This window comes from Mandrillus leucophaeus, unplaced genomic scaffold (genome assembly GCF_000951045.1).
Source record: "Mandrillus leucophaeus isolate KB7577 unplaced genomic scaffold, Mleu.le_1.0 Scaffold729, whole genome shotgun sequence".
In the NCBI taxonomy this organism is placed as follows: domain Eukaryota; kingdom Metazoa; phylum Chordata; class Mammalia; order Primates; family Cercopithecidae; genus Mandrillus; species Mandrillus leucophaeus.
The window spans coordinates 111,922-118,112 of NW_012107908.1; the positions used below are offsets into that span (position 1 = coordinate 111,922).

The following is a 6,191-nucleotide window of genomic DNA, read 5'->3' on the forward strand; positions in this document are numbered from 1 at the left end:
CAGTTAGGAAAAGAAGAAGTCAAATTGTCCCTGTTTGCAGATGACATGATTGTATAGTTAGAAAACCCCATTGTCTCAGCCCAAAATCTCCTTAAGCTGATAAATTTGGTTTTATAATAAATAAATTTTTTAGAGAAGATGAAAAACAGTCAGTGGAGATAGGTAGACATCAATTCTAGGCAACCATTTTCCAATACCAAAGCTACCTCTCAGAGTAAGATTGCTTTCATACAATGAGGACAGGAAGGAATACATATAGAACCCAGTTGATCCACTTGAACATTTGCTGATACTCCCTTCACAATTGTAACTGTAAATAGACACTCTTAGCAACCCTAACCTGAGAAGAGTATGCTTATCAAGGTCTCATACTCTTGGGAGTAAAGGTTTGAATCATGATAGTGCATAAGCCCCCCAGATGTACCAAGATGAGAGCTGAGGGTGAGGAGTTTAGAATGCAGAGTGAGTAAGAGTGAGGATAAGTACAAGTTTCACCCTCAAGACCAACTGTGCAAAGGGGGCTATAGTTCATCCCACTAATCGTCCTCTTCTATGTTTCCTCTATGGAAGAGGGGCCCATGGAAACCATGGAAGATCTATTCACCATACATGTGTGGAGAATTGAATCTGTGCTATGCAAAGGGTAGAAACTGGTAGCCATGAAAACATACCACTAAGATCTCCTGTGATGAAAGCATAATGACCCCAGCTACTGTCCCCACCTGGGCCATCACCATCATTGTGCCAAAGCCATGTTTATATAGACTGCTCCTAGCCAATGACTGGGCATTGCAGAGGTACCAGGACAGGCCCATTCCAGAGAAATATAGGACACTTCTGATGAATAACTTTCATTCTAGGATCCTCCAATGATCAAACTTTTCCTGGTACCTTGGGGGTTTTTTTGTTTGTTTTTTGGTTTTTGTTTTTGTTTTTGTTTGGTTTGTTTGTTTGTTTTGAGACAGAGTCTCACTCTGTTGCCTGGGCTGGAGTGCAGTGGCACGATCTCGGCTTACCACAATCCCCACCTCCCGGATTCAAACAATTCTGTCTCTGTCTCCCAAGTGTCTGGGACTACAGTCGCGCACCACTATGCCCAGCTAATTTTTGTATTTTTTGTAGAGATGAGGTTTTGCCATGTTGACCAGACTGGTCTTGAACTCCTGGCCTCAAGTGATACACCCACTTCAGCCTCCCAAAGTGCTGGGATTACAGGCGTGAGCCACCACTCCTGGCCCCTGGTACAACGTTGCAGTCTCTTCCTACCCCAATCCTCCTTCCTTCTCTCTTTTTTCCCACAGGTCTCAGACTGAGTCTGAAGGATTTCTTCCACTAAATCTCTTGCCACTATGATGGTTAATTTTATGCGTCAACTTGACTGGGCTAAGGGATGCCCAGAGAGCTGATAAAACATTATTTCTGACTATGTTTGTGAGGGTGTTTTCCAGAAGAGATTAGCATTTAAATAAGTAGACAGAGTAAATAAGATACTCCTCACCAATGTGGGTGGGTATCACACAATCTGCTGAGGGCCTAAGTAGAACAAAATGGCAGAGGAAAGATGAACTCACTCTCTATTCTTGAGCTGTGATATCCATCTTCTCATGCCTTTGGACATCAGCACTCTTGGCTCTCAGGTCTTCAGACTCAAACTGGGACTTCACCATTATGTCTCCTGATTCTCAAGTCTTTGGGCTTGGATGACTACACTACCAGCTCTCCTGGGCCTCCAGGTTGCAGATGGTAAGCCATGGGAATTCTCAGCCTCTGTAATCACATCAGCCAATCCCTCATAATAAATAGCTTTCTCTGTATCTATCTATATAGCTATATAGCTATATAGATAGATATACAGATATATCCTATTGGCCTTGTTTCTCTGGAGAACTCTGACTAATACACACATCTAGTCTCGTTTTGGTCCTCAGAAGACCTGAGCTAATCCACTAATCAATGACTCAGTGACCAATTCTACTCCTTGTGACATACCACAGAGAAACTTGAGCAGGTACATCAGAAGACTACAGGAATGTTTATGGAAGAAATTAAAATGGAACAAACATGATGCTCTGGTTTTATTTATTGTGATTTTACTCTCTCACCTATAAAAGTAATCTAATTTAACTTAATATAAAAGAAATGGGTTACAAAATCCCAGTTTTCCAGTCATTTCTACTGAAATAAGAAATCTTAGGCTATTGCTAAAATATCAATAACTGAACAAAGGAAGATAAATGATAGTTGTTATGGAGATGTTCTCATTAGAAAATTGTGGTCTCAAAATTTTTCTCCAACTTCCATGCAGAAGATTTTTGTATTTTTGTATTTTTTAGAGACATGGTTTCACTATGTCACCCAGGCTGTTGTCGAACTCCTGAGCTCAAGCGATCTTCCCACCTTGGCACGAGGATCCTCCCAAAGTGCTAGGATTACAGGAGTGACCCACCGTGCCTGGTGAGAAGATATTTTTTAAAAGAAATAAACAGTTGAAAAGGTCAGGCATATTTATTTGACTATCACTTATGCCTTTTTATCTGCATAGAAGTTCCACTTTGGATACTAAACATTTTTTAAAAACATAATGGCGAACATCATACAACAAACCCAAAAGTCCATCAACATTAGTATGGATAAATACATTGCGACATATACCACAGTGAAATGTAAGTCCACATTCTCTTAATTGCAATCCTGAAATCCAAAAATCAACAAAAGATATTTTATAAAGCTTCAGCAAATGTATTTTGTAGAGCCTCAGAATCATTTGAGGTAGATTTATTTAGGTTCATTTTGCAACTGATACTCTGAAAAGTTAAATTACTTGACCAAGATGGTATAGATGGAACTCAAACCTGAGTCAGTACAAGCCAAAGTGGCTGCTTCATTATTTTACTACTACGTCAGAGCCATCACCACCCAAAAGTCATGAGGATGATATTGTGATACTGACAGTTACAACTCCTTATTAAAGTTAACTGTTTTCAAACCCCAGCTTCCCACGGATGGTGATCATGAAAAGTGACATATATGCTGACAAGTTATTCCAGTTTTCCAAGAACTGAGGGGTTCCCCACAAGTGGGACTTTCTATTTTAAAAGCAGGAAAGTTCTGAGCAAACACGAAAGACTAATTGATCACCTGCAGAAAGTGCTCTCATTTTCTTAACTCTATCAAGAGAAACAAGACTATCAACAAAAGCTAATATTTTATGAGCATTGGATATGAACTAGTCATTGTTCTAGTTCTGCACAATCCCTATCTAATTTAATCCTCACAACAACTTTATGAGTTAGGCATTGTTATTACCTCTTCAAGTAGATGCAGAAAGTGAAACCAGAAAGATTGGGTAACTTGTTCAGTGTCACAGCCCATAAGCTGGTGGCCCAATGAAAGTTTATCAGACCCAGAGGGAATGTGTTTGATCACCATATCCAAGAGTATGACGTTAGCACATGCTGGCAATGCCTGTTCACTATCCAATTGCACAAATTAGAATCTCTTGTGTTGGATTTTATATCATAGGGCCTGAAAAAGCCTGCAACTGATTCCAGAATTTTGATGCTTTCAGCAGCCCCTTATGGTAGGTTTATGTCCACAGCTTACAAAAGGAAGAAAATGAAGCTCAGAAAAAAAAATCATTTGCCCAAAATATAAAAGCTAATTGATGTTTAGAGCTGGGAGGCATGTCATCTAACATTTTCAGTACATCAGAAACTCCAGGTTTCATTTTATCTACTATCACCAACAATACTAATAACTATTATACAATTTATTGAAAGCCTACTCTGTATTAGCACTTTGGATATGTGATCTCATTATCTACAACAATACAAAATATGTACATCATTTACAGATCAGGAAATTGGAAGCTCAAAGAGGATAAGAAAATGTGTTGGTTGTAGAGGATTACACAGCTAGGAAAGATAGGGTTTCCCTCTAGCCTTGTAAGACACCAAACCCAACACTCTTAATGAATGATGACGTTGATAATGCTGTTGATAATTATGACAGGATCTTTTATTTTTAAATTATTGTGAGTTTATAAAGTTATTTTATCCACGCTAGTTCTGCTGAAGGTTCTTCAAAAGATCAACAGGGTAGATACTACCAATATGCCAAGAATACCTGAGTCTCAGCTGTAACCAGAGTACATTGTTACCCCTTCTCCCCCAACACACATAGACACACAAAACACATGTCTGCTTCATAAGTTTCTAGTAAATGCATATTCCCAAGATATTTTACTCAAATTTGAAAAAACTGTAAAATTGAAACCTATGAAAAACCTATAGAATAGCTTTCCTATTTTAAAAGGGTGGGGAATGAAGAAGGGAGACTAAGATTTAGAAATGTCTTTCCATCTGATCTCCAGTTTAGCCTCATCCAGGAGGTCTACAGGACACATTGCTAGATAACTAAAATGCAAAAATCACCCCCAAAAAGATCTTGTATTATCATTGTCCAGGGTTCTTGCCTTTATGTAGGTTTACGTGCCTGACACCAATACATGTCTTTGCTCTTTGAGAAGATCACAGAAAACAAACAGCCTAGAGTTATGTAAATGTTTGGAGTCTATGTTTGAGGACGATTTTTCTCCAACTATTCTACTTTAAACAGAAATTAGAAATGAAACCAGCACCTCAGCTGGGCGCAGTGGCTCACACCTGTAATCCCAGCACTTTGGTAGGCTGAGGTGGGTGGATCACGAGGTCAAGACATCAAGACCAGCCTGGCCAACATGGTGAAACCCCGTCTCTACTAAAAATACAAAAATTAGCTGGGCATGGTGGCATCCACCTGTAGTCCCAGCTACTCGGGAAGCTGAGGCAGGAGAATTGCTTGAATCCGGGAGGCAGAGGTTGCAGTGAGCTGAGATCACACCACTGCACTCCAGCCTGGCAACAGAGAGAGACTCGTCTCAAAAAAGAAAAAAAAGAAAAAGAGACCAGCATCTCTAACTTCCTGCTCCTGGACTTCTCTGAGCACCCAGAGCAGCAGCCTCTCCTGTTTGGGCTCTTCTTGGGCATGTACCTGGTCACTGTGTTAAGGAACCTGCTCATCCTTCAAGCCATTGGTTCTGACCCTTGTCTCCACACCCCATGTACTTCTTCCTGGCAAATCTGTCCCTCATCAATACCTGTTTGATCTGCACCATTGTCCCCAAGGTGCTGGTGAACATCCAGACACAACATCACACCATCTCCTATACTGGGTGCCTCATGCAGATGCACTTCTTCATGGCACTAGTCCTGCTAGATAACTTCCTGCTGGCCATGATGGCGTATGATCGCTATGTGGCCATCTGCCTTCCTCTACACTACATGATCATGCATCCCCAAGCCTGCCTGCTGCTGGCGGCCATGTCCTGACTCTGCTCCCACCTCCAGGTTTTTTCACTCATTCTCCTGATGATTCGATTCTCATTCTGGGCCTCCCATTCCATCCCACAGTTTTTCCGTGATCTTCTCCCACTTCTCAAACTTGCCTGTTCAGACATCAAGGTCTTTCACTTCATGATGTTCACTGAAGCCACTCTTTCTGGTGTTGTCCCTCTCATCTGTGTCCTAGTCTCTTATGCCCACATCATGCACACCATCCTCAGAGTTTCCTCTGCTGAGGGGAAACACAAAGCCTTCTCTACCTGTGGCTGTCACCTGACAGTGATCACTCTTTTCTATGGAACCCTGTTTCTGGTGTATTTCCAGCCTTCATTCCTACTAGCAGATACTGGAATGATTGCATCCGTTGTATACACAATGGTCACCCCCATGCTGAACTCTTTTGTCTATAGCCTGAGGAAGAGGGACATGAAAGAGGCTTTGTGGAGACTCTTTGGCTTGAGAAAATGCACTACTCAATAAAGAGTCCTGCCCCACAGCAGAAGCCCAGGCTCTTCTGAATGCCTTCCTAATTGAACTTCTCTATTACAATCTTGAAAAACTCAAATCCAAGGCAGGATGAATGCTCAGTGTTACAGGCAGGTTTAACAAATGAGGAATGCCTGATGTGGCAGGACTGGAATAGGATCCACTGGCCAGGGACAGAGCTACAGCCTGGAGAGATGGAGTGGCCAGCAATTCCTACAGGATGACATAATTAGTGGGGGGAGGTACCCAAGCAGATTCATACCAGAGAGTGGGAACCACCAAAAGAATGACATCAGATAGAACTTAGGTTCTTGAAGGAAGCAC

The 6,191-nt window shown here is 41.4% G+C and overlaps 1 pseudogene; it reads left to right on the forward strand.

The window, feature by feature from the left end:
- The window catches only part of LOC105528683, a 24,299-nt pseudogene extending 18,438 nt beyond the window's left edge, over positions 1-5,861 (forward strand).
- Positions 5,862-6,191: the final 330 nt, after the last annotated feature.